The sequence below is a fragment of the Fukomys damarensis genome, unplaced genomic scaffold (genome assembly GCF_012274545.1).
Source record: "Fukomys damarensis isolate Sample0158 unplaced genomic scaffold, DMR_v1.0_HiC HiC_scaffold_27, whole genome shotgun sequence".
Classification (NCBI taxonomy): domain Eukaryota; kingdom Metazoa; phylum Chordata; class Mammalia; order Rodentia; family Bathyergidae; genus Fukomys; species Fukomys damarensis.
In genome coordinates this window covers 41658361-41684015 of record NW_022900939.1, presented here as the reverse complement: position 1 = coordinate 41684015, position 25655 = coordinate 41658361, and the positions used below count along the sequence as shown (strand labels likewise).

Genomic DNA, 25655 nt, shown 5'->3' with positions numbered 1-25655 from the left:
AATATGCTATTATTAGCTAAATAAGAACTCAAAAAAATAGAGAACAATGTTGGATTTATTTTTGCTGTGGGTACTGGAAAAGCTCAAAATAAACATAAAAGTGGAATCCATGGGGAATATAGCATTATAATTATTAAACTAATCAACAGGTATGCATCTTATTAAAAGTCATATAACTGTTTTCTTTCCTTTTCTTTAAAAGAAAGTGCTATTTGAATTGCTGCAGGTCACTGTGCCTTTTGAAAAGTCATTGTATTGCACCAGATTTTTTCATTTGTTCCATAAATATAAAATACAGTTTTGTTTATCATATATATATTCACAGTGAATCCTTTAAAGAGAAATGGACAAAAGTAAAGGTATGTGTAGGTGTTACAGAATGGTCAGTTTTGGAGGCATCAGTGAGTGATGAGAGAGTCACCACTGCTGGGGACTTTTTTCCCTTGTGCACACTTGGTATTGTGTTTTAAATGCCCACCTTTTGTAGAAACGCAAATGGTCCTACTCTCACAAAGTAATAAAACAGATGTTGCCCCTCACTTACAGTATACCAAAACACATGTGGCTCAAGTCACAAGGGCCAAATTTCCTCCTGGAAAGCTTTAAACTGCAGGTGTCTAGTATTTCAGCCATCATCAAGGCCGACTACTATGCCTCAAGCCTACATTCTCCATAAAAAGAAGTTCTAAATACTATATTCCCATCACGTTAAGATTTTGGTTAAAAGAAAAAGCAGCTTTAAAAAGGGTTAAAAGTCATCATATCAAATGGCACCATTCATGTTAAATTGCTACTTTTTTAAATAAAAATTTCAAAATATCCCAAAGGTAATAGGAAAAACAGCTTGCCGTACCTCTAGCCAGTTTCTTCTGGTGAAGGTATCAGTTTCTTACAGCTCACTCTGGAGATATTTCTATGACAGGCAAGCAAATATGTGACTTCTCTTTTTGACCACCTGATGCTTACAAAATGCATCACTTTTCTCATTTCATTTATCCTAGAGATTGTTTTTGTTTTTGTCTTTTGAGACAGGGTCTCACTATGTAGTTGAGACTGACCTGGAACTCACTATGTAGCTCAGGTTGGTCTCAAACTCACAGGGATCCTCCTGCCTCAGCCTCCCAAGTGCTGGGATTACAGGCATGCCTAGGGATTGTTTCATGTCACTATATGAGGGGAAAACATTTCACCACATCACAGTCAATGGTATGCACATGCTGTTAATTAATAAAATTCCCCATCGATGAATATTTAGATTTTTTTCCATCTTGTGGTATTATAATAACCAAATAAAGCAATATATAGGATCCTGCTTAGACTTAAACACTGGGATTATTTAATGTATTGGCTGAAACAACACAGACGCAATGTCGTACCGGAAACCATTTTATCCCCTCCTAAACCTCTCCAACCCGACTTGCCAAGTATAACAGAGGCTCTTAGCGACCTTAGTGAAGGGCAATGTGGCATGTGGAACTTCATTAAAATTCTAAACGACACTGCTGATCGTCACAATATTGCCTTCATTCGAGGAGCGGAATTTGCCTTCATTTGCCTTTCTTTTACATTTGGGGCGGGGCGCTGGCCTAGAAGTGAAGCGCATTGACTTGGGGCTTGTGACATCAGCCATGACTGAGTTCCCCCGTTTCAGAGCTCTCAGGAGGATTACCCCTCTTCATTAAGCCTGATTGCAGAGCATTTGTAATTACTGTGGCTTAACTATGGTCCGCTAAGGCATGAAAGAAGTCACTGGAAGGACAGCGGGAATATCTAACATTGCCTAAAGGACAAGGCTTAGGAAACACAGAAACTGGCGCAGCTCAAAGAGGATCAGGAAGCAGCACATCTGAGTAAGAAACCTCCTGAGGTTGTTCAGATGAGGCTTCTTGTGTGGCCACTGCCCCTGAGCAACCACCAGCAACCCACAGCAACCACCCAGCAGTCTCCACCACCCTCAGTCATGTTTTTCGCTCTTTCTTATCTGCACCCCACATTAAGGGCTATAGTTTACGTGGTGCTGCAGTGGGCATGAGAACATTTAACTAGACCAGTGCCGTTAGATAAAGATTAATTCCCATGTCCAGTGCGTTCTATTAGCACATGTTTTCTTTCATTTCATTTTTTAAAATGCTGGTTGCAACTCAATTGATTTCAAGACCTACTAGTAAATACGTCAGGACAGCGGGGTCTGGAAACACAGCTCGAGAGATTGCTTTAGACCATGAGGTCACTGCAGATAAGCAAAGTGCACAATCTTGTGGGAGACGTGAAGAGGAAAGAAAGTAGAGGAGCTTTCTGCACTTGGATGGGGGAGGATGGAGGACGAAGCTTGAGCATACTTCCTTTTATCAGCAGAGGGCATCATTTTAAGGGCTACTTGAGCAGGCAATCTAGCAGCCCAACCCTGCATAACTGCTCTGAGACATTCCATGTGCTTCAGAGGCAGTACTTGCTTTCTCCTGCCCTTTTCATTTTCGCTGCTGCACCAGCTCCTCTCCTCCCCATGACTTAGGCTGCAGTCTGGTTGTCTGACACGAGCTATCAACATAGTAAGAGTCACAAAATTAGAAAGAGTGGTCTTGTAGCATCCAGCTGCCTTCGTGCACATTCACCTCTATCCTGGACTAGATTATTTTCACTTTGCATGCCATAAAATACATCTAAGCTCAAGGTCTGTATGGAAGCCCACAGCATTTCTCATCTGTGCTCAGTTTGGTGATCTGTTTGCAATTCGATGACATTCTCCTCAGTCTTTCTCTCTCTCTCTCTCTCTCTCTGTAGCATCCAGCTGCCTTCGTGCACATTCACCTCTATCCTGGACTAGATTATTTTCACTTTGCATGCCATAAAATACATCTAAGCTCAAGGTCTGTATGGAAGCCCACAGCATTTCTCATCTGTGCTCAGTTTGGTGATCTGTTTGCAATTCGATGACATTCTCCTCAGTCTTTCTCTCTCTCTCTCTCTCTCTCTCGTTCTTATCACATGGCAACTACTTCTCTCCTGGGAACGTTAAGCCTTCCCGCAAGGTTTCAGCTTTGGCATTTATTCCCCCCGCAGTTCTAAAGTTAGTAGAGAAATAGAAATATTTCATTTCCTTGATTATGCCTCCACTCTTTCAAATTACTCCCAGGAAATGTCAAAGCGAGAAGAAATATCTTAGCGACTGTGACTGTATTAAAATTTTGGAGAAGAGTGGCCTGCTTAATGAAATCACCCAGCACAGCCACGCTGGTAAGTCTTCTGAGCTACAGGAAACCATCTCCTTGCAGGCTTTCCTGATCACAGAGTGATCTGACCCTCACCGGCTGAAGGGTAACGTGGAGCATCCAGGAGAGGCCGGCTGGAGTTTCCCAGCTAATTAAGGCCCAGCGTGGCGGGTGCTCCTCTCGGCGACTTCCTCAGCTACAAAGTGAAAAGCTTGAGGTTGCCTCCTATCTTCAGTTACATCTGTGATAAGGGAATGAAGCATAAGTGACTCTTGAACCCCCTGTTACTTGTCAGTCAGGGAGAGCAAATATAGCTTACTCTGACGGTTAGCAAGTTAGAGCGAAAGAATTTCCAAGCAGCTCGGGGGGTGTGAATTTGCACATTCTTAAAGCTGGGTTTTGCTGGATGCACTCACAACCAATAAAATGTGAAATGTGGTGGGGAACATATTTGGCATTCGCAGGTGACAATCTGATGCTTGTAATTCTAATTATAGCGTGAAGGATTATCAGCACAGAGCTGGATTCTGGAGAGGGGTGGGAGACGAGGCTGTGTCACTCAGGAGACTGCCCAGTCCCTTCCCGGTGGCCTCAGACCAGACTTCATCTGAGGCTGAAGAGGCAGCACAGTGCCAAACATGAAAATTACCAGCCCCTGAGCTCAGAAGGAAATTGAAGGACAGATGAGAAATGTGTTTATTTTAAAAAGCAAAGAAAATAGAAACTTCTGAATTATTTCTCAAGGTCAACTTCTGGTTCATTCTTAAATTCATGAATAATATGAGACACCTACTGTTTCCTGATTTGATTTCTTTTATTTATTGTTCTGTCCTATTGCCATCATAATCTGATTTCACTAAATACCAGTTTTCATATTTCACTTTAGTCAATTATTTTGAATGAATATATCACATTTATAAGGAATAACAGCTTCCATTTTATTTCAGGGAATATTTCCTTTTGCCTCTATTCGATTGGTTTAATGCTCCATGTTCATCAGGAGTCATGAATGAGAGTCACAGTGAGACAGCTCCTTGCTCCAGTAAGAATGATTATTATGAAAAGGCTACAGAGAAACGAAAGCTAATGCATATGTGGGGAAAAAGAACTCTTACACATTGCCAGTGGGAGTGTAAATTAGTACCATAGGCCAAAAAACTACACTACAGAGCTGCCATATGATCGGGCAGTCTCACTCCCGTGCATATATATCCGAAGGAAATGAAATCAGTATGGCAAAGAGAGAGCCTCTATGTTCACTGCAGCGCTGATCACAGTAGCCAAGAAATGGAAACAACCAAAGTACCCGTCAGGAAGTGAACAAATGAGGGAAACGTTGTGCGTATACGAAATGGAGTATTGCTCAGCCACAAAGAAGAGCGAAGTCCGGTCATTTGTGACAAAGAAAGATGGAAGTGGAGATCATTAGGTCAAGTAAAATAAGCCAAGCACAGAATGACCAGTACCACATCATTTTAAAAAAGTGGATTGCATATGCGTCAAAAGAAGAATGGCAGTTAGCAGAGGCTGGGACAGAAGAGGGTAAGGAGGGATGAGGAGGAGGGGTTGCTCGGGGAATATTAAGTGAGAGTCGGGTAGTGGCAAGGGAACAGCAGAATTTCAGTAGATGGAAATTAGGTTCTTCCTGGTTTAAACATTACACAATGTATAGAAACATCACATGGGGTCCCACTAATACAATGCTTTGTGTTTTTATGTATCAGTTCAAAAAAGAAACAAAAACACAGTTGATCCACCGAATTAATGAATAAGTTGACTTAAACATTGAGGTGTCTCTCATGCTTTATAAAATTTCCAAAATGTTCCCTTAGTTGCCCTATTTTCTGATTTTATTTGCCAAGCCAGTATAAATGAAAGAATACCACCTTAAAAATACAGAGCAAAAATAAAGCCATGGTCCATTACCACCACAAATGTGTGTGCAAATAGCAAATGGAATGCTATTAAGTCAAATAGAATGCCCTATTAAAGGAAAGACACCTCATGGCAAGCAGGATTTATTACATGAAAGCAAAGAGGGCCTTACAGTGAGTAGCACCTTCTAGACATAATAAAGTCTATTAGTAAGTAAAAAATAGCTCAGGCTAGCTAACAAGTTGGGTTGACAGATGTCATTAAGTCATTTGTTAATTTTTTTAAAGCCCTTGATTTTTTAATTACCCAAACTCCTAAAAGTAGCAAAATATTTTCTCAACATAAACTAAAATGATTTTTAACCCACAATCAGACCTCATATATAACTGGAAAACATTGGAGGAATTACCTTAAAGAGCAGTAAATTCCTCTAAGTATTTTTATTTATTTATTTGTTTGTTTGTTTATTTGGTATTAGGGACCAAATGGCCCTTGTGCTTGTGAGGCAGGTGGCAGAACCACTGAGCCAAATCCCTGGCCCTCTGTAGATACTGCATTTTGTGACACTTGTAGGATTTCTGTTTATACCATAAAACATTAAATCAAAAGTGTAAAAACTTGAAAGATTATTCATCAAAAAAAAACAAACAAATAGATCTACTGAGGAATAAATTTAAAGTGTTAAGAAAATACATAAATATGATCTATTATAAGAATTGCTAGTTGTCTTAAATACCAAGAATACCAAGTTAAAAGATATAGTGGGATAAAATTTTTTAGCTTGAAAACATTTAGTTTCTCTAAGGGCAAACATTTCAAAGTGTGTGCAGGATCCATATTGAAGATATTCATATCATTGCAATTTTATGAATTAAAATCCCGATTAATATTTTGAAACTGTACAGATGATTCTAAGGATCACTCAGCTTGAAGGATAAACAAGACACACAGGGCTAAAAAATTTTATATAAAAGTAGTGAGAGAATTTTTTCATCAGTTAGAGCCGAGGAAATTTAGAGAGTAATATGAGGACAGACAGAATAATTGAACTGTCACAGAAAGAGACACAACTCAGAAGATGACAGTGCCACTGTAAATCAGTAGCTAAAGAAGACTGACCCACCAAAGATCTTAGAATAATTGCTTGTATCTAGAAACTTTAAACTACTTTTTAAATCTTACACGCTCTCCTAAAATGAAATCCAGATTAAAGAGTTACTAATTGATTAAATGAACCATAGAAGAGCCTAGTGAAAACACTTGTGAGTGTGCACACAGGAAAGTAAGATTTCCTTAGTATAACTTAATTGAAGGAAAATAAATAATAAATGCATAAATAAAATTTGTTGACTATACAACAGATAAAGCCTTCTATACAACAGGAGCCATTACAAATAATATAAAAAACAGAAAACTAGCCGGGGATTTAGCTCAGCAGTTCAGTGGCCTGCCTTGCAAGCATAAGGACTCGAGTTCAATCCCTGGTACAAAAAAAAGAAAGAAAACTAAAAGGGACATATAGATCAGGCAATGTGCAAATATCATTAATTTATGAACCGCACAAGTAAACTGCTAAATAATTACAGTAATACATTTTTAAATGGTTTAAGGGACACAAAAGCCCAAATGCAAATGGCCCACAAACAGAAATCTTTAACACTGAAGTGGGGATTTAGTCTATTAGGTTTGTGAACATCTGTATATCTATCTATCCACTCACTATTCACTTTTCTATTCATTTCTATGAGATCAAGAATGCAGGGAAATTAATACCTTTAAAATTTATAGCTAAAATGAAGATTGCAGATCCTTTGTTTAGAAAAAGCTAAATAGTAAATATTTCTAGTCTTGTGGCAGTCACTAAACTTTGCTATTGTAGGGAGACTCATACGAAGTGGCTGTGTTCCAATAGCACAATTGACAGAAACTGGCAGTGGGCCAGATTTTTCCATGGGGCTAAATTTATAGAGCCCTGTACAGCAGCAACAGTTCAGAAAAATCCGTCCAATCTCTGTCAAAAGACTTGCAAGACATGCTTATCATTTAACCAGTTTCCTCTGTGAATGAATTCTACAGAAACCATTATTCTTATGAGTGATGATATTTATCAAATCATGTCATTAGTGTTTACCCATAGGTTTAAACAAACTATGTGTGACCATTACCAAAAACTATGCCATAGAAAATACTTAATGACATAATATTTATAACCAATAGAAAAAAGCAGGTTTCTATATTGTAAATACAATATGATTCTAAGTGTCTGCCCACATGCACACACACACACACACACACACACACACACTCTGTATTGAAGAGAACAATAGGTTTCTATATTGTAAATACAATATGATTCTAAGTGTCTGCCCACATGCACACACACACACACACACACACACACACACACACTCTGTATGGTCAACAGCAAAAAAAATCACACATCAGACTGCCCATGTTCAAGTTCCATGACTTCCTGTGTGACTTGAGTAATAATTCAATGTCTCTTGACCTCACTCTTTTCATCTGTGAAATGGAAAAGGGAACTATACTTGTCTCACTTAGGTATTACAAGATTTAAATGGGATGACACATTCGAATACCATCATAGTCTATTTAAGTTGCTCTAAAAATATCATCATAAGTCAGATAGCGTGTGAACAACAGAAAAGCCCAAAATCCAGATGCCAACAGATTCATTTCTGAGGAGCTGTCACCTCTTTGATTGTCCCCATCTAGCTTCTCACTTTGCCTCCGTGTGGCAAATGGGGCAAGGACACTTTCATAAGGGCACAGTTTTCATTCATCAGAACTCTGCCCTTAGGACCTAATTACTATTTCCAAACACTAACACACGGATGTCGGGCTTCAACATACAAATTTCATTCGGACATATTCAGTCTATAGGAACATACGACAACACAATCAATGCCTCCTACATCCATATAAAAATTTCAACTTTGATTATCTTCTTTGTACCTTCAAATACTTTCTGATTTTCATAAAACATTACTTATTGCAGGGGATTTAGCTCAGTGGTTCAGTGGCCTCCCTCACAAGCGCAAGGACCCGAGTTCGATCCCCGGTACCAAAAAAATAAAAACCCATTACTTATTATTCTAGATTTATATGAAAATGTCAAAATTTTGTGGTTAGACCTTTACGAGCTACATTCAATCTCACAGAAGAGTAGAACTGTCCAGTAGTAATAGCATACTCAAGAGTTTGGTAAATTCTGGTGAGTTCTGAGCTGATCCGAAACGAAGAACTTGTATCTGATTTTAAAGAAACAATTTCACAGCCTGCTGGTGCCCTTCCTCTCACAGAAAGAAATTTAAAGATGTCTTTATCACAGTCGAGATAGTTGTGGATCTTGGCCTGGTAGAAGTTAGCCTCACTGGTAACTAGAGAACCGATCTGATTAAGGCAAGAACAAGAAAACATCTACTGAATTCCAAGATCTTGTGCCCTGGTAGGAAATAGATCTGAGAGTAAATCTATGTGACTCTTACTAGATTTAAATAAATCAACAGGCCCAAATATGCTTTCTCAGGCTGAGGCAAGAAATATATTTAAGAGTAAATCTAAATGATCCTTCGTGTTTGAAAACATCATTAAATCCAAACATGCTTTCTCTAGGATTTGAGTCCAAAGATCTCCCAACATATCCGGCTCCTTCCCTACTCCTAACTATAGTCTGATTAAATCAAGTAACTCGCTTGCCTGTCTTTAAGGGATAACCGAGGAATAAGCCAGTGAAACACATCAAATCCAGGGCCTCCACTCTGACTCCCACAAGTCCCCTTCCCAGTACAGCACTTCCCTTCCTTCCTTCCTTCGTTCCTCCCTCCACACTTTCCTCTTTCCCTCCTTACCCCTTTCCTTGTTTTCTTCCCTCCTTCATCTCTTTAGGCGATTATAACAAAATACCACAAATTGAGCAGTTTATAAAAACCAGAAATTTGCTTTGCACAGTTCTGGAATTTGGAAAGCCCAAGGTCGAGGCAGTGACAGAGGTGGTGTCCGATGAGCCCCGCTTTCCGGTTTAGAAATGGGCCTTGCTGTGTCGTCCCAGGACAGTGGGGAAGAGGAGCCTCTGCGGTGGGCTTCACAAGGTCACTCATTACAATCCCGAGGGCTCCGCTCCCGCAAACACCCAAGGTCCCGACTCGTGATACCAACACCTGGGCCAGGTTTCAAAACAAGAATCTGGGGAGAACATAAACCTTAAGTACACTGTCCTTTCTCTCGACTCTTTTTCCATATTTCACATACATCCATTCTGATATGCTTCGTGAAGGTAAGCAAGACCCCTGCCTGTAAGCAGGTACCTCTGCACTTCAGGTCTGCCTTGCTGTCCAACTCCCTCTGCTCGCTCTCACTGTCGTTCAGCTCTCAAAGCAGCCAAGCTTCCCGAATCCAAATACTAAATGTATCGCAGACTGCAGCGGAGGCTTCCCCGGGAGGCTTCGTGAAGGAGTTAGATGATCAGCTAAGAGCGTATAGAGCCTCTATCCCGTCGCAGGGAGTTTTGGGACAGAGGCAGCAGTGGTAATACAGCTCCACAGTGGCTTCTCTCAGAAGCAATAGCAGCTTCCTCGCAGCCCAGTGCTGCATTCTCGCCGCTGATGTGTTTCCTCAAGCTTGGGCCTTGCGTGTCTCCAGCTCTCCCAGTGATGTAGACCCCGACACCTTCCTACTTAAAATAGTTGGCATGGACACTATCTGGTCTGCAACAAGGATTCTTCCTGTGATTCTGGCTTCAAGATTTGTTTACATTGATTAGACATTATTCGTAAGAGGTTTGGGAGAATACTGAGGGTTTTCATAGGCTAAGAACTGTGCAAAAAAAAAAAAGAATGGGCAAGAACGAGCATTATAAAACTCCAGGGACCTGCTGTGAACCTACCTTTATTCATCACTAAATTGTCCACTGCTTCAAGCTCTGCTTTGCAAATTTACACACAAACACAGAGAGTCCCTGTAATTGTGATTTTAAAATAAAAAAGACAATGCTAAAACCATAAAACCGTAAGAATAACTACATAGTTCATGCATCATCTCATTTTGCCTCAAATAATTGTATAAGTAGATACCATTACCTCCGTATTACAGATAAGGTGGAAAGAGAGACTTGTCTGAAATCGTGAAGCTAGGAAGTGGCCAGAATAGGGTTTCAATCCAACTCTGACCACGGACCACGTGTAATAAACATCACACCACAGAGGAAATGTAGACGTTCCTTCTCTCTTCTGTTGAGCAGTTATGGGCTCTGACTCTGGTCGGGCCTCGGACTAGGAACCCTGAGAATACTCATCTCACGCAGCGAGGGACGTGACGCCTTCACTAGTGTTAGATGCAGATGTGAGAAGCGGCTATGAACACAAGCGCAAGACACGTTCCACGGGTACCGAGGGGTGCGGAGGAGCCAAAGACATTCAGAGCGCCTGCAGCATCCGGACACCACTGGGAACCACAGAGAGGAGACCCAACACCTCAAAGAAAAAGAACTGAGCCGAGAAGAATGAGTATGATTTTACAATGATGTTTTTTTAGAGCAACTTGCCCTGATTGCTTATTTGAATTTCTTTCCACGACCTTGTAATTTAGAGTTTCTTGAGGGTCTGGATCTATGAGTAAAATTTAGTAAATGTAAGGGTAAATCATTCCAAACTGGAGAATCTTATGAGTGTCTTCCCACACTATCAGTTACTTGTCATACATGATCTAGTTACATGAAGCTTCCCAGTATTTGGGTGTACACATGTATGCATTCACACACTCCATGGGCCCACACACGTCTCCATATATGCAAATGCGTAAAGTCACTCCTGCCTCAGAGCATTCCAAGCCATCTGACGGCATTAACAGTATTGTTAGAAATCAACTAGACCCCGGTCATGGTCAGAACAGCCGGCTTCCCTTGCGGCTTTAGACCTCAAGGCAGGCCCTGTCCACTGCTCCTCCAGGCTCCTGCAGCCCGCCTGTCCTTTTCTGGTAGCAGATGATCCCAAGAGCTGGCGACTCACAAGCCACGGTGGCAGAGGAGTTGCAGCTTCCACACACGCATACACGGAGATAGCTTCGCATTTCCTTAGGAGAATATAGATTGAACATGTTTTTCAAAGAACTTGCCCAGCCATTCTGTCATAACCTGCTAGAGGAGAATACGGTCCCACCTCGTGAATGACGGCGCCAGGCAAAGGAGGACACAGCAAGGGCTCCACAGCACGTGTAAGGGTGAGACTGGGCACCGAAGCTCTGTGCACCAAGCCTTGGATTTTTCCTTTTCTGTCTTCAGTGAAACACTGACTCTTAAGATCGCTAAACATGTGAATGAGAAAAATCACATTTTGTTCGCTAAAATAAGGCTCTGTCCAACAGACACATGCTCTTAAACATACCCGAAATTTTGATACATAAAGGAATTAGAATCAGTAAAAAGAGTTCTGAATATTTTTCCTAGTCTAAACTTTTATACAGATGTAAAGAAACAGTGAGTTGATTTTTTTTTTAAAACTTCAGAAAATCCACCATCGTGCTAGCTCGTGTAACTGGTGGTTCTCTGAAACTGTTTCTTGTGGTTTTACCAACTTTTTAAAGTGACAGCAATAAAGCATTTCCCAGACACAGCCCGCTTCACGTTAGTGAGTCAGATTGTTGTGCTAGGACCTGTTATTGATGTTCTGCCATCACTATTCGGGGTCTCTGATGAAGACGTGATTCCACCGTAGATGTCTGGGGGTGATGACACCAGACTGTGGGGTGCGTGGGAGTGGCACTCAGGTCAACAGTCCAAGACTGGCATGGGGCCATGAGACGGGGCCTCTCTGCTGCCCAGGCTGCAGTGAGCTGTGATCTGCACTGCGGTAGACGGCTACAGACATGCATTGTGTCACGGTTCTGCAGCCCGGAAGTCCGGGAGCGAGGTGTCAGCTGTGCTTGTTTCCTGCTGTGGCTGTGAGGAAAGACTTCCCCCGTTTCTCTCCTTGTCACTGGTGGCTGTCGCGGTGTCCTGTGCTCCTGCTGTAGCGCCCCTGTCTATGCCTTCACCTCCACATAATGTTCTACCAGTGTAAATGTGTGCACGCCCCCGATTTTCCCTTTCTATAAGGACACCAGTCCACTTGGGTTAGGGCCTGCCTGACTCCATCCAGTAGGACCTCATTTTAACTAATTACATCTGCAATGACTCTATCCAAAATGGTCACATGCTGCAGTACTAAGAGTTAGGCTTTCAACTTATACATTTCTGAGTCACACTTCAACCCGAACACCTAGGTATAGCATCGGTGCTCCACACAAAAGGCCCAATGTACAGGGCTGAGATGCTGACAGCACTTTTCTCCAAGCAGGAATATTTGATCCAATATTAGGGGATAAGTTTACTTACACGAAGAGGGAAAAACCCCTGTACTCTGAAGCCACGGCACCCTTAGAGTGAGAAGAAACGTGTGGTCTGTTCAGAGCACAGCAGATAAAACAGTACATAGACCAGCTGGTAAATACCAGCACTGCCAGAGGCACCAAATGCATGACTTCCCAAGGGATTCAAAGTCCTTTCATTTACAAGTAAAGCAATATCACTGCTGCCCAAGGAATAGTAAAATTTCCTGAAACACTGCAAAAAAAGCCATTTAGAACCCTCTGGAGCCATGTACTTTTTGTTAGTGATGTGTGGAGAGACTGCCACTTTTCATGTCTGTGTGCAGGAAAATGGTCTTCTGAGTACGGACAGTAGTGCGGTGAAGAAAAAGATCACATTGTCCTACTCTGAACTCTGTAGACTTCAGACACACAGATCCACACACATTTTGTGTCACTGCATAAGAAATTATTATAAACTTAGAGAGTGAAAACAGCACGCATGCTTTTTAAATCTCACAGTTCTATTAGCAAAATCTTGGCACAGCCTGACTGGGTTCTCTGCCCAGAGCCTCTCCACACTGAAACCAAAGACTCAGCCCCAGCTGTAATTCTCTCCGTGGCTCAGTCCACTGTTTGAGGCCAGAATCCCTCCTCCTGCTTCCCCCATCTCATCCTCTCCTGTCCAGCAATGGTGCCTGGAGTCATTGCACCCTCAACCCCTCTGACTTGCTACTGCACGTCCTCTTTGGCTTTTAAGGACTCACGTGATTACACTGGGCCCACCCAAGAAGTAAAGGGTAATATCGCTATTGTAAAGTCAACTGCTCAGTAACCTCAATTACATCTGCAAAGTGCCTCTGCAGCAGTACCTAGATTGGATAACAAAGGGATGGGAATTTCGGAAGACATCTTTAGAATTCTGCCAGTCATAAGATCTGGAAAAAAAAAAATCCTCAGTCCAAAGGCATTTACATTTAACTAAGTAATATTCAAATTTGTACTTCAAGCAAATATAGACAGAAGATAAAATGTAAAAGAATAAATATACTGCTAGCCATCTCTAATTGTTTGCCTTGATTCTACTTTTAAGATGAAACCTTGAGTAACTGAATGAATTAAATAGGAAAGAGATTAGGTTTGAGAACCCTCAATTCCACAAATAGTGCTGATATTGGGGTAAATATTTCAGTCTCTGACCCTCAATTTTCTCTCTTACCTGTGGCCTCATCAGATAACAATTGAATAATAGTAATCATATTATGAGAATCAGACTGTCACGGGAAGCACATGATATAATTTCTAGAAAGTGCTTGTGAACTATAAAGCCTAGAGCAAATATGACTTGTTAAAATTATCACAGAAAGTTTAAACTCATTCCAGAAAGAATCAGAGTACCCAAGCATTATTTCCTTTAATGAAATAATCACCCTAGTCTACAGCCATAACACCCTGAATGCACCAGATCTCATCTTAAATAATCACCCTAGAAGATAAACGAATTCCCATGAGCAAGAAACCCAAAGCTCAGTAGAAACTCCCCCACATTCAGGTAGGAAGCACTGTGGTGTCTGCATAAGTAGGTACATTTGTGAGTGTGTTGGGGGTACATCGTGTTAATGTTGTGTTTTGATAATTAAATAAGCAATATAGTAAGTCTAAGGCACATTCTGGTAAGAGAAACTTAATATCAACCCTCTAAAGAAAAATCTAAAAACATCTCCCAGAACCAAGCAGTTGGAAAGAAAAAAATAACAAAGGATAGAACAAAGCATTTTCAACACCCAAGCAAAGCCTCTAGTGTTACATTGCGCTATAATATCTTGGCAGACCAGTCTGTGAGGTTTGGTCAACATATATAAGTTAAATATATGAACATATGAATAAATGTCCCTACTATGATCTTAGAAAACTGCTGGTCACCTATCCTTGACTTGGAACACTAAAATTAACATTTATTTCTACCCTGAATTATTGCATCCTGAGAATTATTATATTTATGCACTTAGCAAGTACTTATATAACATGAATTATGTGCAAGACACTGTTCTCAATTATTGATATTAACTCAAAATAATAACTCCTCTTCATAACAACCCTATAAAGTTGAAACTACCTTTACCTCTATTTATAGAAAAACGTAACTATAGTAATTCATTTCAAAATCTTTTCTTCTTAAAAAAGGGTATATTTTTTTCCCAAGTGGTTTCCTCTCTTCATTTCATCTTTTCTACAATTTCTATCAAGAAAGAATTTGAAATGCAGTTGCTAAAGGCTTTATCCTAGGAAAAAATGACACAACACAGTCAGACTGATTTCAGTGAAATCTTTGAAGCGAATAGATTAGACTTAAAGTGCACTGTGATTAGAGGTGACATTTGGATTTTCTAAACAGTGTCAGTTTTAATGAAGGAAAGACTTTCCCCACAAAACAAAGGCACCCAGTTGTGTGTTTCTGATTCACCGCATCTCTTGAACAGTGTCATTCTCGACTATATTTAAAAGTACACGCAGCTCAACATGCTTTCATTTTATCCTCACCACCTTCTGATAAACACGGTGAAGATCTGCCCTCCCTACTCTTAGCAGGAAAGACCTGCTCCTGATGCATTTTTTTTTTTTTGTATTTTATTTCTCCAGCAAAAATTTTAAATTTTTCTTCTCATTTATTCTGCTATTTCAAGGTTAGGCTCAAAAAATTAGAAAATATTCCAAGAGTGGTAGACTGTTCTTTCCCCTCCCAGCAAGATGCACAGCCCTTGCCGGTGTGATTTTGTGCACTAAACTCTGCCTGGGTTTATTCTCAAAGCTCACGGCTGCTAGTGAAGGACAGGTGGACGGGGGTAGGACTGATTCTCCTCACTGAAGCAGGAAAGGTGGCTGTAAGAAAAGTTTCTCTAAATTTAAATTTTATTTTGTGTTTTGTATTTCAAATCCCTGTAAAATTATTATAAACATTAACCAGTCTGTAAAGAGAGTATTACGGGCCAGGGTGTATAGCACTGGAGACAAAACTCTTTGAGAAGTTAATCTATCAGGTACTAAAAGTAGAGAAATTTTCTTTAAGATTTCAGAGGACTGTTCACTGAGAGTTAGGCTGCCAAAAAAAGAGAAACATTTTATTAATTTGGCTCCAAGATAAGGTATCTGAAGTTGTTCTTGTGACAATATTTAACAACAAAAACTATCCTAGTCCCAAGGCTACCCTGAGTTGTGTGCCAAAGGCCAGAAGACAGGTCTTCCTGCTCGTCAGCGGCCCCTGCAAACTAGGCCCCTTGCTCTCTGATAAAGTGCACAGCGTTTTGGAAACTTAAATCACGGTCTGAACGGAAGGTGACACAGCTACAGAAATAGCCATGCCTAACGTTTATTTCCTGCCTTCCATGTTCCAGACACTTTAATGAGCATTTTACAATGATTAATTATCATCTTTATTTTTAGAAAGAGAGTATGGAAGCCTGAGAGGCTGAACGAACTATTTGGGGACCAAGCTAGGAAGACGGAGTAAGGAGTGAAACCCTGGAAGGCCAGCTCCAGAGCACTCCTGAGCACACAGTTCTGAATCGAAAGTCCTGGCTCTCACATAATAAAGTCTCTTCTTCAAAAGTACGTTCAAACCTCACGCACACTATCTGTGCACCCTGAACGCACAGTGTGCTCCAGTTTGTGTATGCTGATGATGTAGTACCTGAAAACTTCGCTGCTTGGGCACTGCGCACTATCCGCGGAGAGAGCTCAGCTGGGCGGTGGAGCTCAGGGCTGGCATGGTCATCGTCAGGCTCTGTTGGGGCTGTGGGTCTGTGCTCAAGGCAGCTTGATCATACAGCTCTGGCCCCAGACCTTGGTTCCTTGCCTCACCTACCTCCTCCGAGGGTACTTCACTGGCAGAGCAGCTGAGTTTCTCCAGGGCAAGTGATTCAAAAGAGAGTGTTTGGCAGGCTCATCTGCCTTCTGAGACTTCCCCTAAGGAGTCACACCCCATTGCTTCTCTGTTTTCCAATTCAGTGGACCCCTGACTTACGAACTCAATTGGTTCCAGAGGGCTGTTTGTAACTCAAGTTGGTCATTGCTTTCAAAGTCTCTTTCCTGTGTAGTTTTAGGCCACACTTTCTTCTAGGCAAATCTCGGTGTCCTTGGAGAGACACTGGCCCAGGAGTTTTTAATTAACCCACATGGGCAAGGATTGTGTCCTTCCAGCATTCTTTAAGGGTTAAATCTGTATCTGAGACCATCTGGAAGCACAAGTGGCTGGCATTAAGGTCAGAACTCATGACTTTGGTCCTAAGTTAAAAGTAAAATTCTGGTCATAACCCAAGTTGTTTGTAAGTCAAGCTGGCCATAACTCAAGGGTCCAGGAAGTTTAAAACCAAATCTATGATTCAATTACTATATCTCATTGGCAAGTTTTGGTCTTTGATCCATAGTTTTTTTTCCCTCCTTGGATTATAATCTTTGATCTTCTACAGTCTATCTCAAAACACGCTTGCAGTTCCTTTGGTGGCAAGTTATAGAAGGCAACTTCCAATAAAATTATGAATATCCCTTCAATTTGCTCATAACATCAGGAGAGTGAGCAAAGACAGTCCCACTGCACGCAGATAAAATAGCACATGTGTGACAGGTGCCACTTGGGGTTAGTTATCAAATTGATTGGCTTAGGTGCCGCCTAGGAGATTAGTAAAGCACATTTCTGGATGTGTATGGATGGGCTTAGGAGTCCAGACTTTTAGTACTAAGTTATAATATATACATAGTCCCTGACTGTAGTCCCTGACTCCTTCCTTTCTGCTTCTTTATCCTGCTCTGCTTCCTGGCTACTATGAACTCAGCAGCTTTGCTCCACCACACCCTTCGGCCATGGTATTCCTGCCTTGGAGCCAAGTGACCATGGACTGAACCCCCTGAAACATGAGCCAAATTAAGTCTCTCTGCCTTGAATTTGCAGATGTTGAGTATCATTTCCCAGTATGTGAATGAAACACAGAATTCAGAAAATGTTGCAAAACCTTTTTATATCATTACATTTCCAAATACTCAGACTATGAAATAAATAGAGGCATGTCACTGGCCATTCTTTCTCATTCCTTTATTTCACTCCCCTACCCCATACTCACAGCTACCTCTGAACTCTAAGAAATATTCACCAAGCCATTGCCACATTCCAGACTTATACTGGAACCTAGATCTTGTCTACCCTGCCAATAAAAGAGAAAGTCTTCATCTTTCCAAGATTGGAGATGTAAAATCTTCAAGACGAGTCTTTCTTTTTTTCCTACTAACATTGGCCTACTCCTAAATGCATAACTACTGCCACATTTTGCAGGGGGAAGATTTCATTTCTATTTGTTATCTCTCTTAAGACTTTCTGAAGATAGGAAAAAAGAGGGTTGAGAAAAGAAAACTCCAATTTGCCACATGTATCAGAAAATTAATTTACTGGGCATGTTCTGGAATATTCCCTATACTCTAAAAAAATTCATCAGATCCATTGCAGTTTTTCATTGCGTGTGTGCATGTTTCCATCTGGCTCTATATGTACAATCTGACCACTTCTCAGCATCTTTTCCACAGCTACTCTAAACCGAAAGCCTGCATAGTTTTCTTCCTGGTCTCACTGTTTCCACAGCTCCTCTCCACCCTCATCTACCTGCATGGCCAGTTATCCTCAAGAAAAATCAGAGCGGTCCTTTTAGCACAGATCTGATCATGTCAAAATCCTGCATAAAGTGTAGACTTCCTATTGTAGTAGCTGGAATGAAGAAACAGTTTGCAATTCCCCCAGTAAATATAAATAAAATAAAACTCCTGTATATAATATATTGAAGAGAAAAGAAGGCAGACTGGTTCTCGGTATCCCATGATGTAGGGGAATTCCATGTTGGCCTGGGCTTGCACTCTCCCCTCCTGCAATGAGCCCCTCTCCCCCTCCCTGATGGAGTGATGTCAGAGGAAACTGCTAGAGAGTCAGACCTTCAGCCTTGCTCACTGACAGAACAGCCAATCCCAGTTGAAACAAGCTGTAACAAGCATGCCTGTACCACAGTAATGAGGAACTTTCACTTTAGGAGGTAGAATACTTGGACTTGTAAATTGCATTGGTGATATCCTCCAACCTCCCTTACCTCCCCTGCCAGAGCAATCTCAAAGGCCAGGTAAATCAAGATAGAGAGTCTCACATCTTCATATGAAAATGCTCAGGTTTCAATGAAAAATACCCAAGCAACACCCAAGAGGATGTCAAACTGAACTTTAAAAAATGACACTTAGCAGATGTGAACACTATCATGATCAAGATGTTAGAATTACATAATAAAGATTTTTTTTATTTATTTATTTTGTTTTGTTTTTTGAGACAGGGTCTCACTATGTAGTTGAGATTGACCTGGAACTCACTATGTAGCCCAGGGTGGTCTCGAACTCACAGGGATCCTCCTGCCTCAGTGTCGGGATTACAGGTGTGCACCACCATGGCCGGCTCTTTAATTTTTAATAAAGATTTTAAACATAAAAATACTTGAACAAGCAGCTATGCACATCCCTGAAACAAACACACAAAAAGCCTTAGCAAAACTTACAAAATATAAAGAATAAACAAATGGAATTTTTAGAACTTAAAAGTACAAATTCCCAATGATGCAATCACAATGTATACTTAAAATGTACCAATGAACTTAATGAATAAAACAGACAAGATAAAAGGCTCAGAAGATGGGCTTGAGAGCAGAATGTGGCTGTGCTGTCATCTTTCCCATCGGTGAGATAAAATACTTGACATTCACATCTTAAAAGAGGAAATGTTCATTTAGCTCATGGGTTCAGAGGTTCCTGTCTGTGGCAGACTGCCCCGGGTAAAGACATCATGGCACAAGAAGATTGAGTTGGTAAGAGCCAGGGAAGAAGGGACCATGGGTCAGATACAGTCCACAAGGACTCACCCCATGATTCACTTTCTCCAACTAAGTCAACTCCCAGTAGCCACTCAGCTACCGAGTCTATGGGTTCGTCCATAGCTTATCGCCCTCACAATCCAATCATTTCTCCAGTGGTCCCTTAGTCTAGTTCAGTTGATAATCAATATTAATTGGCACAGGAGGGGACAGAGGAAAGAATCTGTGAACCAGAAGAGAATAAAAGGAATTGGTCAATAACAACAGAAAAGAGATTGTATAAAGTGGTAGTATCCGATAGGAACAGCAGAGAGAAGACAAGCTGAATGAAGAGAGAAAGAAAAGAAAGAAAGCAAGCAAGCAAGCAATCTTCAGGTGCCAGGGGGGCTATACTAAAAGATTTTACTTTTGGGTCACCAGAATCCTAAGAGGAGTAGAAAGAGGGTGAGGCTAAAATACATGTTGAAGAAATAATGGTTGAAACACTCCTTTATGAAGAGTTTTATGAACTTTAGTTTGTAAGGGATTTTAACCTACAGATTCAAAAGGCTCAAAATATGTTCAAAAGAAGTCCCCAAATCCATACCAGTGCATATCAAAATTAAACTTATGGGAACTAAAAATAAAAATAAAATCTTGAGAGCAACCATAAAAAATGACAGCTTACAGTGAGGAAGAAAACATACGCGACTGAATAACAGATGCCCCATCAGAAAGCATGAAGACCACTAGGAACTGACAGTTTTTTCTGAGTGCTGAAAGATATTTCAATCCAGAATTCTATTATCTCTCAAAAATGTCTAGTTAGAAGTGGACTCCTGAGTCCTACCCTGGACAAAACAAACTCACTGAATGGCAGAGGAACGTGTGTATTTTACATTGTTCCTGGCACATAACAGAGCATATCTCAAATCTGATAATGATTTGACTTTCAGAAAGAATTGCAACTCTGCCATCTTATCTTTCTTATCTTCAAAGTGACTTTAATAAATGTCCTCGCTGGTGTCTTGATGACATGTGTCTGTCGTACCAGCATGGCATAAATAGGTTGAAAGTGTATAGAAGAGGATGTCATGATTCGCGTTGAGGGGAAACATTCAGAAGGTCATTGTTGCTCATAATTAAACAGAGGGCTCAGCCCTAGCAGCCAAGAACACAGGCAAGTTTTAGCATAATAAATTCAGGTCCTCAGTGCTGAAATATTTTGAAGCCAAAATATCTCAACATAGCCATTAATATACACAAAAGACAGAGATGGCAAATCGCAGTGTTTGCCAGATTTTATCCGTAGTTGGACAAGTCCTTTGATACCAGGAATATGTCAAATCCCACTTGTAATGCGAGGAGCGATATTCAGGGCTCCCCTTGGACAATGTTCAGTAGAAGGCTAGCTACTCACCAAACACATTTGCACGTCTTGGACACTCAGCTAGACGACATTTCTCAGTCTCCGTGCATTCAGGCCCTCCATGTGCTGAGTTCTGTGGGAAAAATACAAAGCGCTGTGTGGCATTTCTAGGCTGGACCATCAGAGCCCTGGCACTAGACCCTTCAGCTTCTGCCTCTTTTTCTGTCTAGCATGATATCCTGGAGCTTAGAAGCCAGATGTGAAAGATGGTAGAGCCCAAAAAGGGAAGGAATCTAGGTCCTTGGTTCCTAATTTGGGAAGCCACTGCTCGCTAATCACAAACACTTGTGTGAGCAGCAACACCTCGTGTGTGTAAGACACAGATTTCTCTTGGATTAAACACCTGAGCTCTGTGGCTTGCAGAAGTGTGCCGATGCAGGCTGTGGGTTTTGTCTCCATGGTGTCACGCCCCACGACTTACTCTTGTTTTTCATTTTCCATCTTCAGTGGCCTCCTCCTTCCCTTGCTTCCCACCCGTCTCCCTGCAGTCTCCAGCTCCTGGCCAGGAGGCAGCCTTCCGGTCGGTGCTCCTTGCCTTCATTTTCCCTTTCAGCCTTGCACCTGAGACCCCATTCCAAAGAAAGGGAAGCCTGGGTCTTTACTAAGAGAGTGTAAGCTGCTCCTGGGGAATGAAAGTGAGGCACAAATGGGAAGGTGGGGACTCAGGGTTTGCTGTGCTCACTGAGGCTCAAAGGCCAATCTGCAAACATTTGGGGGTACAGCTCCAGCACCTCAGGGAGAAGAGCCAAACACCCAGGGAGGAAAACCCAGCTCCTGCGGCTCTGGTCCAGTCTGCTCCTCAAGGTGAAGTTTTGTTGTTCAAGTCACGGTGTGTGACTGCCACGATCTCATTGTTCTTCCTTTCCAAGAATCACCTGGCCCACTTCCTTTTCATCAACCCATGAAAAGCAGCACAAAAACAAACAAGCAAGCAAAAAGCTCAGTTCTGTGCTGCAGGGTAACCCAGTCAGTCAGCCTTTAAATTAAAAACCCCAAGTTCCCAACAGTCTAACTGTTCTGTGTGCAGCCCTCTGCTGCTGAAAAGGTCAGGAACTTTGTCCTAGGAAAGAAGACAAACAGAAACAAAAGACGCAGATGAAAAATCAGCATGGAAAGAAGCTGCAAAGGAGAGAGAGGGCAGTGGCAGCTTATTGGTGTCACCTGGGAGCCAGCTTTGACGGGTAGGGGCCGTTTTGTGTGGCACATTGATAGGTAACAGGTGTCAGCTTGAAAGCAGGTTTTTTGCCAAAAGGAAAAATATGTGTGCTTCTTTAAAGAGTAACAAATACATAGTAGGTGATAACTAAATTATAAATGATAGAAATTTAAAAGACAGTTTTTCATAAACAAAAAATAGAAGATGGCTTCCGATCATAGCTCTCAAAGATTTTCTTTAAACCTTTGGAAGAGCGAGGCTAATAATAGTCAATAATGTCTTTTTATATAAAGGAAATCTCATTAAGCCATGTTTGATACTGGCTAATTTATTTTAGCACCATTTAGCTCATAAATCAAAGGTTGGACTGGCACAGAAGGCGATTCAAAATTCATAATTAAAGCAGAGCTGGCCAGTTACCATGTAGACTGAATCAGCTTCCTTTCCTCATATAGCTAAAATAAAATCTTTTGGTCTAGCTTCTCTAATTTCTCTCTGGTGCTATGATCAAGCCCTCTGATTATTCTCTCCGTTTTTCTGCCTTGTAATTCCTTACCTAACACTTAAGTCTTTAGAGTAAAACCAATTTCGATCTTAAAGAAAATAAGGAATGCAGTTTCGCCCAGGCAAGGGACAAGAGCCTTTCTTTTAAAGAACTAGCACGTTCAGCGTGACACCCCAGACGAGGAGCAAGAAACAAAACTGGCTCCACAAAAGGAAAGACGGCCCAGGCCGGTCCAACGCTGATGGCTTCTGTCGTGCTTGTGTGCGCAGGAGGGATTAGCCCTGCGTACCAGTGCGAGTTAGTACTAGTGTGAGTACCCTAACCGGTCCACAGCTCAGCCCCTGGGCCTGGATTACTCCTCCGTGAAGCGCGTAGGTTTCTAGGGGAAAAGTCTCCGTAGGAAACAGAGCTGGCTCAACCCAGTCAGAAGATTCAGAGTCTTTGCCCAAAACAGAAACAGGAAGCATTTCGTTGGCTTGCTCCAGATTCTGACAGGTTTGCTGCTTTCAGAGTCCAAGGAGTCACTAACGAGAGGGGGCAGGGTGGGGGAGCCCACAAAAAACCATAATGGAGGACACAACCTGGCACATTTTCTCGGCATTGTGACTATCCAAATCGGTGGCATTAAGGCCGGGGATTTAGCTCAGCGGTTCGGTGGTCCGCCTTGCAAGCGCAACGACCCGAGTTCAACCCCCGGTACCAAAACAAAACAAAACAAAATCGGAGGCATTGAGAAAACCTGCGGCACATTTACTTTTCCTTCGTTTCAACCCCCGGTACCAAAACAAAACAAAACAAAATCGGAGGCATTGAGAAAACCTGCGGCACATTTACACTTTTCCTTCGTCAAGTCGTAGAGCTGTTTTACTCTCTCCCTGCCCATCCTTCTTCCCTTGTCAGTTACCTGTGACCAGACTTTGTATAATGCAGCGTGTGAAAGACCAAAAATGCTTCCACAAGGGCTCACACTCAGGATGTTTATAGTCAAGATTTATGTGTGTGTGTGCATACCCGCATATTACACACGCACACACACACAATTTTTTCCAGGCAAATACAATTCCATTTTTACCCGGTCCTATCACATACCTATTATATATAAGTGTAGAGTGTGCGTGTGTGTGTGTGTGTGTGTGTGTGTGTGCCCGCGTGTGTGTACAGATAAGAAGTAAAGTGCTATGGCAGAAGAAACGTGAATCAGTAACTTTCACGGGGGAAATGACTTTTTTGAGCTGCCAAGGCACGACAGTGTTTCAGTGTGTGGAGACACGGGAGAAACACTATTTAAGACGCATTCATGGGAGCATATACTGACTTACCAGGGTTTTACTCTGTAGTGAGTAGGAAGCCACAGATGATTTCCAAGCAATCCGCCAGCAAGATACAGACTAAGAACTGGAAGAGATTAGTGAGGAGGGAGGCAGAGCGGGAGCTGCCAGGTGAGGACTGAAGAGGGTGTCAAATGGGCTGGGGAGTGTTGTCCCCAGAGTGGGGGCCGGTTCCGGAGCCCCGGGAACTCCCTCCACATGGTCTCGGGAGGAGGGGCAGGTACGGAAGACAAACTGGGAACTCAGCCAGGGTGGAGCAGCCAAGAGGTCCCGCCCCGTCTTTTAATACAGCACAGAACGGCAAAACACAGAAGCAGAATTAAGAGTTTTATATAGGGCAATCAGTGTGTTTAACAAACACGACGCACAGAGTCACATGGGCTGTCGAAACGATCTTTGGGATAATGTCAAGAAAGTTGAAATTTGCAGAACTTCTTGTAAAAGAGGCCCTTGGTCAATTCTGGAAATTAAATTGACATGGTTGAAATTTGAAACATGTTTTTGTTTTATTTGTGTGACATTGCTTTCTTTTGTAATACAAATATATATGTAAATATGAGCTTCTTCAGAAATGTCTTCTAAAGATTTTCCCACAGAATGACAATGACATAGATGTAAGTGGAAAACAAATACTGTTGTCAAGTGCAGCAGAGAAATTCTGCCAATGATGACCTCATGCCATGAAAGAGTTCAGTGCACACTGGAATACAAAAGACCCTGAAATTCCATCATCCACCAAGCTCAGTCTCTGTGAGGCCCTGGCTAAGCCCTGAAATTATTTCACCTGACCCCAGAACAATCAAGTGGCATGGCTGATATGATTATCTCCATTTTTTAGATCCAGAAATTGAGGCTTAGAGAAGTCAAGCAAATCGCCTAGGTCCCAAAGTCATTTAATTGATATGACCTCCCCCCATTTCTGAACACAAAATTAACTCAAGGAGCAAACACAGTCTGGAAACATTGCCCAGAGCAGGCCAGTTCTCTTAACCAAAAGCCACTCAGTCTGACTTCTCCGTGCTGACTCCTCATCCTAAATGGGGCGTGGGGCATAATGCAAGGAAGATTTCCTCAAACCCGAAACTCCCAATCCTCAAATGGTGATGCCACTGTTATCTTCAGTTTCCCCTTCTCCAGTATGGTGGGCTGGGCTCAGGCTCCTGATTAATCTTATAGAGGCTCACCACTTTGGATGCACCCCAGTTTAGCAATTAGAATACGAATATGCATTAAATGAGCTCACAGGTGCATTTTCCTAGCAAACAGAGCCCAAAAATAATTGCCCCTCACACCTGAGGATCAGTGGAACAAATTAGAAGGCACAGAAGCAACTACAAGCAAGTGTAGACTGGTGCAACTGCTGTGGAAATCAGTGTGGAGAGTCCTCAAACGGTAGGTTCTATTTGACCCAGCAATTCCTCTTCTCATCTTCCTGAGAGAATGAAAAGCATCATACCACAAAGATACATGCGCACCCATCTTCATACAGCACAGTTTGTAACAGCTAAATCTTGGAAACAACCCAGATGCCCATCAACTGATGGGTGGATAAAGAAAATGTGACTTTTTTTTAAAAAAAAATGGAATACTAATCAGCCACAGAGGATAAACTTGAGGCATTTATAGCTTAATGGATGCACCTAGAGACCATGAAATAAATCAGACACACGTGTAAATACCACCTTGCTTCTCTAATTGAGAAACTGAGTGTAAAAACAACCAAAATGTAAAATAGGAAGAAAAAGTTCAAAGGGGAAGGGGCACTGGGGAGAGGGAAGGAGGAAAGAAAGAAAGGATAAAAATGAAAAAGGACAGATGATAAAATAGAAAAAGTGTTTGTAAACAGAAAGGGTTGAAGGAAGGGGAGGGGAATGGAGAAAAATAAGAACTCAGATGTATCATGTATGGGTATAAACTCTGTGTGA

At 41.7% G+C, this 25655-nt stretch overlaps 1 long non-coding RNA gene across 1 annotated transcript; it reads left to right on the top strand.

Annotated features, from left to right (window-relative positions):
• Positions 1-1565: 1565 nt before the first annotated feature.
• On the top strand, positions 1566-16010 carry LOC104857790. Its single transcript, XR_778971.1, has 4 exons — positions 1566-1850; positions 3134-3234; positions 4157-4751; positions 15888-16010. It is a non-coding gene; the product is annotated as an uncharacterized LOC104857790 (long non-coding RNA).
• The last annotated feature ends 9645 nt before the right edge of the window (positions 16011-25655 follow it).